Source organism: Pelobates fuscus, chromosome 2, assembly GCF_036172605.1.
Source record: "Pelobates fuscus isolate aPelFus1 chromosome 2, aPelFus1.pri, whole genome shotgun sequence".
NCBI lineage: Eukaryota > Metazoa > Chordata > Amphibia > Anura > Pelobatidae > Pelobates > Pelobates fuscus.
The window spans coordinates 382,929,274-382,946,051 of NC_086318.1; positions in this window are offsets into that span (position 1 = coordinate 382,929,274).

Here is a 16,778-nt window from a genome sequence, read left to right on the forward strand (position 1 = left end):
TCAATGATGACGAATAGGGGGCGGACCGAACATCGCATATGTTCTCCCGCCGTGGTGAACGCGAACAAGTTATGTTCGCCAGGAACTATTCGCCAGCGAACTATCCGGGACATCTCTATGCGTTACACATTCTGGCATTCTGTTCCAACTAACACACTGATTAGTTGAGATGCACAATATATGCATAGGTTAACATATATGACATAAATGGTGATTGAACACCACAACCATCATAGTGGCCTGTGCAGAACATTGAAAAAGCTAAATATTATACAAAATAAATACATTATAAATAATGTCTATGTGCCATGTGCTTAATTGGCTATTATCCAGTATTATACGTTGAAAAAAGAGTCCACATTTCACAGGCATGTTTATGCTTTTGCTCCCAAAAAAGGAGAAAAGCCCAATTTGAAGCAATTGTAACACAAGTCTGACAATATCCTTTTTGACTCCCAAATGGCAATTAGATGTGGCCTTGGATAAACAAGTTGTCACCCTACATATTCCCAATGAAATCCTTAAATATTTTGGTATTCTGGTATTAATGAACAGGTTACCAGGGATATTTTATTTTTTTATACAGGCCCTTTATATATTTGTTTAATATTACCATATCATCTATAAGATACTGTCACAAGATCCTGCTCTGCTGGGCGCCACCTTGGCACAGATATTGACGCTGTGTGTCATTCAGATGTCCTTTTCAACAAGGACCTCTTCAAACGTGTTCTCCTTATGATCAACCTGACTTGCATCATATTTTACAGCTACACAAGGTAACGCCATTCTGTGACCTCAGTTTGCAGACATTCTGGCATTAGATTTATAAAGCAATCCAATAGGATTCAATTTTTTTGGCTATTTAGGATTACTCCATAGAGTGTTCAGAATGATTTTAGACCCCTGAGAATGAGGATTGGTCTTAGTTGCCTGAGAGTGCCTTCTCAGAATAGAATGTTTTGGATTTACTTTGTTTTTGACTGGGCTTTGTTACTGGTTTATTCTTATTTCTGTGCTCATCGATCTTGGCCTGTTTCTCATCTTTGTGTATTTCTGTGTATCTTGACACTGGCCTGTCTCGGTTTACGCTTCAGCAGTGTTAGTATTCCAGCATTCATCAACTGGTTTCCATGTATTAAAGTAAGTCTTTAATGTGTCACACAGAATAAACCACACACTCCATTTGTTTAGAGATATATGTTGTTTGTTTTTGCAATATAAAAAATCTTGAGTTTTCTAGTCCTTCATAACTAAACATCTTCCATTCCCCTTTCTAATTTTGAAGAACACCTCCTCACTTTTTCCAGTCCCAAAATATCAGTCTTTAAAGTTTACCTGTCATGCCCAGCAAAACGTGGGTTTAAATTAAAGAGCATCAAATGGAATATACAAAATTGTACTATCAAATATGCTAGCAAATGTACTATCAAATATGCTAGATTTTAGTTTAATGCACTTTAGAATGTGGTACTTTTTTACCTGCTAATCAATCCACAGCTTTCGACCAATATACTGGCATCACAAAGGGTCTAAATTGAAAACTGAGTGTTAGAGAAGAGCAATGGAACCCTCCCCCAGGTGATCCCCTGCTTCCTTTTACTGTGTAAGGAGGGCAGAGAATGTTTTGACACCAATGTGTTGGGAGTAACAAACGTATGTCATCATCATCAGTGACGATTGCTCTACTTGGGAACGTTCAGAGGGTGGCAGTAGATGGGTAGATGGTGGATGTTACAACAGCATAACACCCAACAACGCTCAAGAAATGGTTGAAATGAAGTAAGGGGCATCAAGAGGTACGTAATGTTGCAACACCTCCCAAAGCTAAAAAATATATAGAATGTATCTATATTCTAAATATATATTATACCTTGACCGCTATAATACCTAATATTAAACCTGGAGTGACAGGTTTACTTTACAACAAATGCCTAAAAGTGCCATGCACATTCAAGGTAGATTCTTAACATGATTTGACATGATTTATAAAGAGGCAAACTTACATTTTCATCACGTGAAGTAATATCCCTTATCTTGTATGATTAAAAAGTGAATTTTCCCAGAAACAACAGTATATCAGTTATGCTAATTATTGTAGCTAACGTTCCTTCATATAATTTAAGTAATAGAAATAGCATCATACTCTTCAAAATACTGATAATATATCTGCATCGCAAATATATAACCTGTGTTTCAAAATAAAAGAAGGAATATAGGTTCAAATGATGTTCTTCCTATATTCTTTGCTCACTCTTCAGAAATACTTGTCCGTGTTTACAGCTCTTTAGCGTCTGCTCCTGTTATTACCATTTGGGATGGGCTAGCAGGCAGCAGGATAAGTAGTAAAGCTTTTGGCTTTCAAATGCAAAGCCACACTTTCATTTTATTTGGCTTTCAAATGCAGTTCTTAAAGTATTTGTCTTGCATTTCATACCTCTTTGGGTTTGAGATTTAAGTCTTTTATAATGTTGGGGTTTTATGTCATACTTCTGTGTTCTTGAGCTAATTGGCATTGCAGTAAATGTTTTTCTTTCCACTAGAATGAACCACAGCTAATGCTGCTACAGCCTGCTATTTTGTTACATCCTTTAAACAGATCTGAAATTACTTTTTTTGTGGAGCCTTTAAACTTAGTTAAATGATATCTGACTCTTTCGGCAAATCTGTTAGTTTATGCTTAAATGGCTTCAGTATTCAAGAACTCCCCTTTACTTTAAATTGTTTTCTTTCACTCTGTTATAGCCAGAAATTATAAAGGGGAAGTTCCCCCTAAAACACAAAAATAAATATATATATATATCACAAAATCACAATCTAGGTACACTAATCGTGACATAACATATATTAACCCCTTCACTGCCAAGCTGAATCTTCAACAAAATACAGCGACAATAACAAAAAGCGCTCTAAGACACCACGTATTTTAGGTGTCCTGGACAATAAAGTTTAAACGTATTATTAATTTTGGTATGGGTGACGCAATTTGTAATGGAAACAAAAAATTTTGGTTGGACAGAAAAACATTGAAATCGTTTTCCAAGTAATGAAGCTACAGATAAGAAAAAAAACGGTGTTGTCAATAAAATACTGTTTCTGCATATGTAACAATTACATTTATTGCCACATATTCTATAATCCTTCTATCAGATATACATAAACCCATATATGTTTATACTGTACCCCATGTAAATTGTATACATTGAGCACATTGCAGCCATGTTCTTCTTTGAACATACAAATACACACACGAATACATATTAGAAGCACACATTGATACACATAAACACACTAAGACACATTGACACACTCATTTGAACAGATACAGATACAAAATCACTGTTTGTTAGACAGTGTGTACCTGGCTGTGTGTATTTCTGACTTAGTGTGTCTGGTAGTATGTACTGGCATCTGTGTGTCCCATCGTGAGTATTGCTTTGAGTATATGTGTGTCTTTGAGTTTATATCTGTGTATGTGAATGTGTAGTTTTGTGTCTAGGGGAGTTGATTGTGGAATGTATGTGTGTGGGGTGGTGCGCTTGTGGTCCTGATGTGTGTCGTGTGCTTATGGCAAGGCTGTGTTGTGTGTCAGGGTGACTGTGTGTATGATGGTGATTGTGTGCATGAGTGTGACTATGTGTATGAGGATAACTCTCTCCTGAGAAGAGTGTAACAGGGTCAGTGGTCATGACTGTGGCAGGGTGAGTGTAAAAGGGTGAGTGGGGTTGTCTGTGACAGTGTGAAGGTGAGTGTAGAGGAGTGACAGTTACAGGGTGAGTGGAGGTGAATGTGTAAATTTGACTGTGGCAGAGTGAGGGAGGGGGCGACTGTGATAAACTGTGTGGGAAGGTGATATGTATAATGACAGTGTGTGAGAAGGCTATATGTCTGTGTCCAGTCTCCCTACACTCTAATGTTTTTTTTTTACATTTATTTTATGTCTTCCCCCATCCTGCTTTCATTCTGGGCTGGGCGGAAGGCAATGGTCTACTTGTTTTGGTGGACTTCATGGCAATCCAATGGGGTCCCTGGCTGCAGATTGGCTGTGAGGCAGATTTGTACCTCCATCTGGCTGCAGACCTCTGAATACTTCCTTCTGGTCTATGTACCAGTACAGGGCATCAGCAGCAATCTGCACTTAGCTAGAGGCTGACCCATACAGCTAGCGTGCAATAATGATAGGTTTGGCTCTGGTGTCAGCACAACAATTGTAAATTATATTTGTTTTGAATAAGTGAATTTCATTTGCAATTGTTAAAACCATGTAAACACAATTCTGGAATATGGGAACTTATGGGAATCTTCTATACAAAATTGGTTTAGTGAAGTGGTTAAAGGGAAACTATCCCATCACAGGATATTTAATATTATGTTTACTTATACCCATATGTAACAAATATGTTTGTGCGGTGTTAAAAATAAAGTTTAAAAAAAAAAAAATCCACTCATCCCTGTCAAGCAACTGAGTGCCTCCATCTTGACTCACTGTCAGCCATGTTATAACCTCTGTACATTTGCACCTGGCAACCAACATAGAGAAAACATACAGAGACGAGGAGCAATAAAACAATATATCAATTTATTCTTCTATTTTATAATAGTTACCCTCACTTTGCCTTGTCTGAACTGGATTATGATGCCAATTGCTAATGCATTAATGTAAATTTGAAAGGAAATATATCTCATGAAAAAAAAAAAGTTAATACAAGTTATAGTTGATAGTAAATATTTTATTCAATGATGTAGCGTTGATAGCCAATGTTTTATTCAATGATGTAATTTGCAGGGAAGTGACAATTTCTCATTAAGGTACATTTGATTTATTATATTTTCCATAAAAAGTAGATTTACAGAAACAAGCTGCCATCAATATTTGAATGTTAGATTAGGTCATGCTCAGACTTCCTAAGTTTGGCCTATTAACATCATAAAGGTGCTTTCTCTCCAGAGAATCCACTTGCCAATGGTAAGCTGTTATCCTATTGTTATCTTAGTGTAACATATTACATCTCTTAGTAACTCCCACTACAATTGCATGCCAACACAGAAATGCCCTTGGCATTACTAATCAGTTGTGAGTAGAGATGTCCCGAATAGTTCGCTGGCGAATAGTTTCCGGCGAACATAGCTTGTTCGCTTTCGCCATGGCGGGCGAACATATGCGATGTTCAGTCCGCCCCCTATTCGTCATCATTGAGTAAACTTTGACCCTGTACCTCACAGTCAGCAGACACATTCCAGCCAATCAGCAGCAGACCTTCCCTCCCAGACCCTCCCAGCTCCTGGACAGCATCCATTTTCATTAGGAAGCTGCATTGGATTAGGATTCATTAGGAAGCTGCATTGTTAGTGAGAGGAGGGGGACAGTGTAGCTGCTGCTGATTTAATAGGGAAATCGATAGCTAGGCTAGTGTATTCAGTGTCCACTACAATCCTGAAGGACTCATCTGATCTCTGCTGTAAGGACAGCACCCCAAAAAGCCCTTTTTAGGGCTAGAACATCAGTCTGCTTTTTTTTTTTTCCTGTGTAATCTAATTGCAGTTGCCTGCCTGCCAGCAGGTGTGTCAGGCTCACAGCATATACAGGGAGTGCAGAATTATTAGGCAAGTTGTATTTTTGAGGATTAATTTTATTATTGAACAACAACCATGTTCTCAATGAACCCAAAAAACTCATTCATATCAAAGCTGAATATTTTTGGAAGTAGTTTTTAGTTTGTTTTTAGTTATAGCTATTTTAGGGGGATATCTGTGTGTGCAGGTGACTATTACTGTGCATAATTATTAGGCAACTTAACAAAAAACAAATATATACCCATTTCAATTATTTATTTTTACCAGTGAAACCAATATAACATCTCAACATTCACAAATATACATTTCTGACATTCAAAAACATAACAAAAACAAATCAGTGACCAATATAGCCACCTTTCTTTGCAAGGACACTCAAAAGTCTGCCATCCATGGATTCTGTCAGTGTTTTGATCTGTTCACCATCAACATTGCGTGCAGAAGCAACCACAGCCTCCCAGACACTGTTCAGAGAGGTGTTCTGTTTTCCCTCCTTGTAAATCTCACATTTGATGATGGACCCAGGGGAGGGCTGGCAGCCTTAGGCCTGGGGGGCAAATCCAGTCAAGTGGCCCATTGCACCAAGAGGAGAGTAAAACCACCTTTCCCATGTGATTGAAAGTGTGTGTGTGAGGGGGGGGGGGGGGGGTGGGGGGGAGAGGCAGTCACCTAAACAGACAATCAATGACAGGCACACACTAAAAAACACACACTCACTGACAGGCACAGAAGGACACATTGTTACAGGCATACTGACTCAGACAGACAGACATACTGACACACACAGGCATACTGGCTGACACAGACAAATTGGCACACACACAGAGACATACTTGCACACAGACATACTGACACACACACAGAGATACATACTGGTACTCACACAGACACACACAGAAAGACACACTGTTACAGGCATACTGACTCAGACAGACAGACATACTGACACACACACACAGGCATACTGGCTGACGCACACACAGACAAACTGGCACACACAGACAGACATACTGGCACACACACACACAGACATACTGATGCGCACACACACAGACATACTGACACACACAGACATACTCATACACACAGACATACTCATACACACAGACATACTGACACACATAGACATACTGACACACACAGACATACTGACACACATAGACATACTGACACACACAGACATACTGACACACATAGACATACTGACACACACAGACATACTGACACACACAGACATACTCATACACACAGACATACTCATACACACACACCCAAACTTTACACTTTTAAAACCAGTGGACAGGGGCTGAGTAAGGGGACAGGGCTGAGGAAGGGTGACAGGGGCTGAGGAGAGGACAGGGGCTGAGGAGGGGGCAGGGGCTGAGGAGGGGGCAGGGGCTGAGGAGGGGGCAGGGGCTGAGGTAGGATCTGACTAAGGGGACAGGGGCTGACGAAGGGGAGGTGGGGACAGGGGCTGAGGTGTGGACAGGGGCTGAGGTGGGGACAGGGGCTGACTAAGGCTGAGGTGGGGACAGGGACTGAGGTGGGGACAGGGGCTGACTAAGGCTGAGGTGGGGACAGGGACTGAGGTGGGGACAGGGGCTGAGATGGGGACAGGGGCTGAGATGGGGACAGGGGCTGAGATGGGGACAGGGGCTGACTAAGGGGACAGGGCTGAGGTAGGGGACAGAGGATGAGGAGGGGGCAGGGGCTGAGGAAGGTGACAGGGGCTGAGGAGAGGGCAGGGGCTGACTAAGGCTGAGGTGGGGACAGGGGCTGAGGTGGGGACAGGGGCTGAGATGGGGACAGGGGCTGAGACGGGGACAGGGGCTGACTAAGGGCACAGGGCTGAGGCAGGGGCTGAGGAGGGGTCAGGGGCTGACTAAGGGGACAGGGACTAAGGAGGGGAATAAAAAAAAAACACTAAAGTGTATTTCCCCCCCTCCCTGAGTCTTACCTTAGGCCAGGGAGGGGTGGGCAGCAGCCAGCAGGAGCAGCAACCAGCAGCAGCAACCAGCAGCAGCCAGTGAAGTCAGCCTCTCCTGATGTCAGGAGGAGGGGGAGTGACTTCCTCTGCTCTTCTCCCAGACTCCCCAGCGGTCCTGTGAGAAGAGCAGTGGAAGTCATGCCCCCTCCTCCTGACATCATCAGGAGAGGCCGGCCGACTCCACTGACTGCAGACTGCAGGAAGAGTGAGGTAAGTTGAAAAATCTGACTCCTCAGCCAGAAGCAGGGGATTCAGATTTTTCCTTTTTTTTGCTGGGTGTGGGCGGCCCTGGGTTTAGGGCGGCCTGGGGGGCAATTGCCCCCCTGCCTCCCTTCCCAGCCCGCCCCTGGATGGACCACAGGTTCTCAATGGGGTTCAGATCAGGTGAACAAGGAGGCCATGTCATTAGATTTTCTTCTTTTATACCCTTTCTTGCTAGCCACGCTGTGGAGTACTTGGACGCGTGTGATGGAGCATTGTCCTGCATGAAAATCATGTTTTTCTTGAAGGATGCAGACTTCTTCCTGTACCACTGCTTGAAGAAGGTGTCTTCCAGAAACTGGCAGTAGGACTGGGAGTTAAGCTTGACTCCATCCTCAACCCGAAAAGGCCCCACAAGCTCATCTTTGATGATACCAGCCCAAACCAGTACTCCACCTCAACCTTGCTGGCGTCTGAGTCGGACTGGAGCTCTCTGCCCTTTACCAATCCAGCTACGGGCCCATCCATCTGGCCCATCAAGACTCACTCTAATTTCATCAGTCCATAAAACCATAGAAAAATCAGTCTTGAGATATTTCTTGGCCCAGTCTTGACGTTTCAGCTTGTGTGTCTTGTTCAGTGGTGGTCGTCTTTCAGCCTTTCTTACCTTGGCCATGTCTCTGAGTATTGCACACCTTGTGCTTTTGGGCACTCCAGTGATGTTGCAGCTCTGAAATATGGCCAAACTGGTGGCAAGTGGCATCTTGGCAGCTGACTTTTCTCAGTTCATGGGCAGTTATTTTGCGCCTTGGTTTTTCCACACGCTTCTTGCGACCCTGTTGACTATTTTGAATGAAACGCTTGATTGTTCGATGATCACGCTTCAGAAGCTTTGCAATTTTAAGAGTGCTGCATCCCTCTGCAAGATATCTCACTATTTTTGACTTTTCTGAGCCTGTCAAGTCCATCTTTTGACCCATTTTGCCAAAGGAAAGGAAGTTGCCTAATAATTATGCACACCTGATATAGGGTGTTGATGTCATTAGACCACACCCCTTCTCATAACAGAGATGCACATCACCTAATATGCTTAATTGGTAGTAGGCTTTCGAGCCTATACACCTTGGAGTAAGACAACATGCATAAAGAGGATGATGTGGTCAAAATACTCATTTGCCTAATAATTCTGCACTCCCTGTACTGTGCCCACTTGCCCAGTGCCACCACTCATATCTGGTGTCACAATAGCTTGCATTTAAAAAAACAAAAACGTTTTTGACTGTAATATAATAGCAGTCAGTTTCCTTCACACGTGTGCGTTTCAGGGCCTGCCAGGGCACAGTGTCACACCAGTGCAACTCATACCTGGTGTAACAGTAGTGTACATTAAAAAAAAAAAAAAAAAATAGAAATTTGACTGTGAAATAATAGCAGTCAGTTTCCTTCACACGTGTGCATTTTAAAGCACGTTATTCCAAACAATTTAGGAATGTTAGGTGATTTATGCCCTTTATGGATTAAAACCAGACTCTGCATTAACTATGTAATTTTCCATGGGAGTTTTGCCATGGATCCCCCTCCGGCATGCCACAGTCCAGGTGTTAGTCCCCTTGAAACAACTTTTCCATCACTATTGTGGCCAGAAAGAGTCCCTGTGGGTTTTAAAATTCGCCTGCCTATTGAAGTCTATGGCGGTTCGCCCGTTCGCGGACATTTGCGGAAATTCGCGTTCGCCATTCGCGAACGGAAAATTTTATGTTCGCGACATCTCTAGTAACGCACCAAAAGCTAACAGAGAACACAATCTGTGGATTTTCTTTTTGCCATAAAGTATGGTTCATGGATTGCACGGTAAAACTTTCCAGGAAAGGTTAAAGGATCCTAACGTGAAAGACATGACAGGGGGATGTAATAGAAGCATTTAAATATAAAAAGAAAGTGAACACTGAAATGGAGGAAAGTATATTTAAAAGAAGAAAAACTACCACAACAAGAGGACATGGTCTTAAATTAGAGGGGCAAAGGTTTTAAAAATAATATCAAGTATTACTTTACTGAGAGGGTAGTGGATTCATGGAGTAGCCTTCCAGCTGAAGTGGTAGAGGTTAACACAGTGAGGGAGTTTAAGCATGCGTGGGATAGGCATAAGGCCAGGGAAAGTATTTAGAAAATTGGGCAGACACAGATTGTCGAATGGTTCTTATCTGCCGTCACATTCTATGTTTCTATGTATGGAACTAGCTGTATCAAAGAGCGCAGTGCAACTTTGCATGTTATTTTAAATTTATTTTACAGGTGTAACATTGCAGCTAAAAGGTGCAATAATTCTAATTCAGTGGAAAAATCTTGCTTTGCTTTTCCACTCATGGAGATTACATGCCATGCAGCCTTTTAGGTAACAACAAAGCTGATATCGCCAGCCAGGGAGCATGCATGGAAGCACATAGGCATGCGTCTTGTTGTGTATACGGGCGTTAGCAGCAGTTTTCAAGTTAATCGCCACGCTAGAATCTATTCTTATCCATGGCTGTAATTAGATATACTGCATTTCCCTGTGAAAGACCATTACTCCAACTATGTCGTGATTGCAGTCTTTAGATATTTGTAAGAGCTGTAAAAAATAGATAATTTTTGACAAATAAAGTAGCGAACTAGGGTTTGGGACATATTTTTTAATGCAACTAAAAGAATGAATTTAGCATATAAAAATAACAAAGACCATGGCTTCCAGCGGACATATTGTCATGGACTTAGTAATAAAAAGTACCAAAAAAAGCATAAACACTTTATTATGTATCGCAAAAAAAAATGATTGTCAAAAAAAACACCTTATTATCAACAGCTTGGAGAGAAAGGACAGAGGAGAAATTGAAGAAACCTATGAAAGTTCTATGTTTCAGAATGAAGAAAGTTAACGACAACAGAAACCAAGAGAATGACTGAATTTGCAGCATTTAACATTTACAGGGATATTCACTAAAGTGAATTTAAAAGTTAAGGTCAAAAAAGCCAAACTGGAAAAATTCTCTAAGCCAGCTGTGCTTTCAGTTTGGCTACTGTGACATTGAATTTTAAAAAAACATAGAAATCCAAAGCTCTTTATTCTGAACGGGTGCCGCCATCTTAATTCCCTGTCGATCACTTTTATAAACTCTGTCCTCTGCACCTGGCAGTCAGTACAGGGAAAACAGAGAGAGAAAAAGATACATTAAATATCTGTGCCCTAGCCGTGCCTTGCATGAACTGGGTTGTGATGTGATTTGCTAAAACTTTAATGTAAATTTTAAAGAAAAAGGAGTATCACATGGAAAAAAGTTAACACAAAGTAGGTGATTTTCATTACTTTATTCAATATTTTTTTTGATGGCGTAATTTGCAGAGAAGTAACGATTAACCTTTAAATAAAACTTGGATATATATAAAACTATCCTATATTTAAGACTCTCCTGTAAGACTATATTATATCAAATAAATAAACAAGTCTCTTTTAATATTTAAATATGGGCAGACTAAATGGTTCTTATTCCTTATCAAAACCCAAAAATATAAAAAAAATCAGTTTTTTTTTTACTTATTTCTACAACATTTTTATGTTGGCATTTACCAAGTTACTATTTATCAAAAGTACACCTGACCTCAGTTATTTCCAAAAGCACTCATATATTGTTTTTTATTTTTTTTTGTCTGTTATTGTACTAATTCATTAATGTTCAAAATTGTTTTACAAGGTGGGGTTCTATAAAAAACCTTTTAACTTGTAAATCATTTTTCCATAAAATAGAAATTGTTTTGGGATGCCCGAATTTCATTCACATGCGGGTCAGCTCTACAGAATTTTAATACTAAAACCCCAATTTGGAAACAAATCAGATGAACCAAAGGGAGGCAAAATTGAGACAATCAGTGTTCTAAAAATGATATACATATTATAATATTATGTGTATATTTTGCGGTACATTGATAGGAGCAATTTCTAAAGGGAAAAAAGGAGGAGCAGTAAAAGAAATCTGAATTTTTATATTTATAAATTATAACTAGAGATGTCCCGAATAGTTCGCTGGCGAATAGTTCCTGGCGAACATAGCTTGTTCGCATTCGCCACGGCGGACGAACATATGCGATGTTCGGTCCGTCCCCTATTCGTCATCATTGAGTAAACTTTGACCCTGTACCTCACAGTCAGCAGACACATTCCAGCCAATCAGCAGCAGACCTTCCCTCTCAGACCCTCCCACCTCCTAGACAGCATCCATTTTAGATTCATTCTGAAGCTGCATTCTTAGTGAGAGGAAGGACAGTGTGCTGCTGCTGATTTAATAGGGAAATCGATAGCTAGGCTAGTGTATTCAGTGTCCACTACAGTCCTGAAGGACTCATCTGAGCTCTGCTGTAAGGACAGCACCCCAAAAAGCCCTTTTAGGGCTAGAACATCAGTCTGCTTTTATTTTTTCTGTGTAATCTAATTGCAGTTGCCTGCCTGCCAGCGTGTGTGTCAGGCTCACAGCGTATACTGTGCCCACTTGCCCAGTGCCACCACTCATATCTGGTGTCACAATAGCTTGCATTAAAAAAAACAAAAACTTTTTTGACTGTAATATAATAGCAGTCAGTTTCCCTCACACGTGTGCGTTTCAGAGCCTGCCAGGGCATAGTGTCACACCAGGGCAACTCATATCTGGTGTAACAGTAGTGTACATTAAAAAAAAAACTAGAAATTTTACTGTGAAATAATAGCAGTCAGTTTCCTTCACACGTGTGCGTTTTAAAGCACGTTATTCCAAACAACTTAGGAATGTTAGGTGATTTATGCCCTTTATGGATTAAAACCAGACTCTGCATCAACTATGTAATTTTCCATGGGAGTTTTGCCATGGATCCCCCTCCGGCATGCCACAGTCCAGGTGTTAGTCCCCTTGAAACAACTGTTCCATCACTATTGTGGCCAGAAAGAGTCCCTGTGGGTTTTAAAATTCGCCTGCCTATTGAAGTCTATGGCGGTTCGCCCGGTTCGCCCGTTCGCGGACATTTGCGGAAATTCGCGTTCGCCATTCCCGAACGGAAAATTTTATGTTCGCGACATCTCTAATTATAACTAATGGCTCATTAACTACAAATTAACCACAAAATTAAGGGCTCTCCATGTGTGTCCGCCATTCGTATAACCGAACAACACGTGATGGAGAAAACGGCGGCTATCTTGTCCCACGAACGCAGGCAGCGGCACTTGGTCATCGAGTGCATGAAACTTAAAGTCGGATATATCCTCATACGAACCTCAGTGATCTTGCGTTGATGCCTGCTTTTTTTCCTGACAAGACAGGAGAGCGCTGTTCGGTAGGATTGTTTGCATGAACTAGGGGAACTGTTCGACATTTTATTCGTTTCTGAACTCCCAAAAGTGACCAACTGCTACCATTATTTCTCTGGAACCAATTTGGGCAGACGATACGTGTGCAGTTGGTCAAAACTTTACCCCGGTGGCGATTCGTCTGTGTTCGTGGGATCTGAGTGCTATTTGGATATGTTGGGCGCTCAGATCAAGGTTATCTGGGGATATAATGCCTGTTGGGGGTTTAGATATATGTTATGTGTATTTTTTATGATTTTTGTTAATATGCTGTAACACTAGTTCCTGGGAGATAATTAAATTAAGCAAAAGCTGGCTGCATATCTTTCAGACACAGAGGCACCGGGGCGGCCTTACTGTACAAGTGAATGGAGATCCCATGCTAGGGGTCTGTGTAAATAAGCTGGCCACTGGGCCATAATAATTCATTCCTTCTTGTACCCTTCATCGAGTCTTGGCTGATGTTTGGGTATACCACAGCTATAATAACTGCATCACTTTGGGACTCGGGAGATTTATAATGCACATACTCAGTCGGAGTATAGGGGATCCATTATACTCCTTTTTTTCCCCTCTGTTGCTGTCTGCTCACTTGATTTACAAATAAAATCAACATTTAGTGATTGTCCCCTAGCCATCAATCATCTTTTTCCCCATAAATCATTTCTCTTTTTTTGGTGCCACAGATGGAATTCATAATCACAAATTTAAATAAAAGTGTTCAGCCATTGTGAGGCTTGTTTGGTTAGTGATTAATGTACATTTCGGCTGGTTAAATACGAATTTGATCACTAGAAACCCATTCTCCGTTTTTACACAATTTGTGCATTTTTGTTATTCGTTCTAAATTGGCTGAGAAGGTAACATAATTTAATATATTTGATAATATATTTAATAATACAGTTTCTAAGAAAATGCACCACTATATTGTTTGTTAACACACACATTTCTTGGTAAGTGAATGTATGCTGGAGGTCAAAATTATACAAACATACCAACAATATTTCTCCTACAAAGAAGAATGGATAGAAACACCTGTACGAATTATATTTAACCATTTTTATTTATTTAATTTTGTCATACCCACAGTAGGGGAAAAATGCTAATAATATCAGACCTTGCCTGATATACTGGATACTTTATAACCTCTAAAACATTTTATCCACTCAATATTTTTGCAAAGGAAATGACTTTCTTCAGAGAATTGCTGTTTTATTCTACGTTTATTTGCTATATGGTCATCCCAAGTTTGAAATCAATTTTACACTTTATTTATTTGTTTAAACAAAAATAAATTGGCAGCGAATAGGTTAATAATACTGTTGTGTCTAATTTAATCAATGCAATTTCCTACAACTTCACAGACGCAATAACTGATAGACAGATATATGACCTAATTGCACAAAAAGTGCTTTCGATGTATGTAAGCAATGTTGCAAATAAGGATAGTTTATTAAAGCAGTTAATCTTGGATCAGCAGTAAGAAGTATTCCATTTCTTTAAGAGAGGTGTTTTTTATTTCTCTTGTATATAACTGCGCCATTTTTATGATACTCCAGGGAAATATTTTTATTAAAAAAAATCATATATTTGTTGTTTTTCCATTTTGGTAAATAAGGAATTCTAAAAATGCCTGGAAATAATTCAAAATTTAATAAAATACACACTGAATATTTAATAAGATGACATTTATTCTTTATATCTATCATGCTCTATCTATCTATCTATCTATCTATCTGTCTGTCTGTCTGTCTATTTGTCTATCTAATATAATCTGTCTGTCATTAAAATATGAATTGTATGGGGACGGCACTAGCGCTTTTCCGAGCTCCGCACTTCATGCCTTGTTATAATATCTGATAACATGATTGCAATCCTTCCCTGCATAATATATGGTTGGTTCTTACCTACAAACCATGGGAAGAAAATCCATGAAGCATTGGCTGGATCTGAGTCACACAACTGCTCCATCAGATTCAGAGGCCTACTCCACCTAATATGGCGCCCGGTTTGGCCTATTCTTCAGCATCCTTTAGAGCACTACAGCCCAGAAGAAGACTTACTAGCTCTAACAAACAAACAAACAGGTTTATCCACCCCATTCTCTAACCCCAGGGGATTAAGCCCCCTCCACTAAATTTGATATCAAAGCTGTGTTGAAGGACATATAAACAATGTTCCAAGTGGACATGGCAATAATTAGGGAGGAGATGAACACCCTTGCAGGCCATATAGCTGCTGTTGAGGAAGACTATGGGGCTGTTAAAATGGCTCAAACGGCTACAGATTCAACAATCCATACCTTGCAGAAGAACTATGCAGCATTAACTGCCCTTTTGATTACATTGGAAGATAAGGCCAGAATCTGATATATCTGAATCTGGGGGTACCTGAGATCATTCCTAATGGAGATCTCCCACACTCTCTCCGCTGTATTTTTTCCACGCTTGTATCGCCCAAACAGACTCAGCTACTTTCTCTGAACAGTCATTTCAGGATGACAAAGGCACCAAGGGCACCTCAGGAAGCTTCCAGGGAGGTACTTGCTAAATACCTCAGGGACTCAGACAGGGCAATGCTCATGGGGACCACCAGGAGCTCCTGCACTTAATTTGAAGGTTTGTGTCATGCCAAAGCATGAGTTGGCATTTGATATATGTAATGAGTTGGGTTTTTTTTTTGTACATGTTTATATAACCTTTATTGTAGGCTTTGATCTTACACCAGGCCTAAACCTTAAAACTACTAAGATAAACATCACCAGAGCTGAACATAGGGCATCGTAAAAGGTATTGGTGCATATGCTTTGACTTTGAGTTCTTCAAAGGACAACATAATTTAAGAAAATATGGAGTGGGCAATAAACTGCCAGGCCAAACCCCTCTGATCCACCCCTGGGTCTGTTTTTTCAACAACTACTAGGAGACCTGTAACATCTGAATCTCCCACAAGAATTATATATAACGGGTAACTATATATTTTTGTACCCAGCACTGTGAATCCTTTTTGCCAGATTAAATGTTTACTTAATCAGCTTTAATCAGCTTATGCCTTTGTTCTCTATGAGCTCACTCTCCTGAGGAAAGCTCAGGTAAACACGTTACCAAAAGGGCTGATTATAATTGTCTGATCAGTAAAGTAATCTTGTGATCCTATAATTATACTGTATGTGGGGTAACCTAAGACTCCCGGATATAAAGTCTTAGTGGTGGTGGTAAAGTGTGTACTAGGGTGTTAGTGTAGAAGGGATTGCAGGGGTTAGTTTAGTGGTTGCTGGGACTAGCAACAGGTAACCAGGGGTCTGGTGTCATTAACCCTTGCACTTCCACACTCTCCCTACTGTCTCAGCTGGGCCAATAGCCCATGCTCATGACAGTTTGAAACTCACCTTCTTCAGAGATTTCTCCAGGCAAACTATTAAGTGACGACAGACCTTACATTTGCTTACTAAGCTATTAAGGGAGAAATACATCTCCTACCAGTGGGGACTGCAGTGGCTTCTGGTAGACCAGAGTGGTAAAACCTACTCTATCTCAAATATGACTGAAGCTCTCACCTTTCTGCAAGAGGTGGGACTCTCAGGGGACTCATTGTTGTCACATTAGCATCTCCAATGGAATGTTGGCACTATTGTACCCTTTGTACCGGGGTGTAGCACTTCTGCAGCAG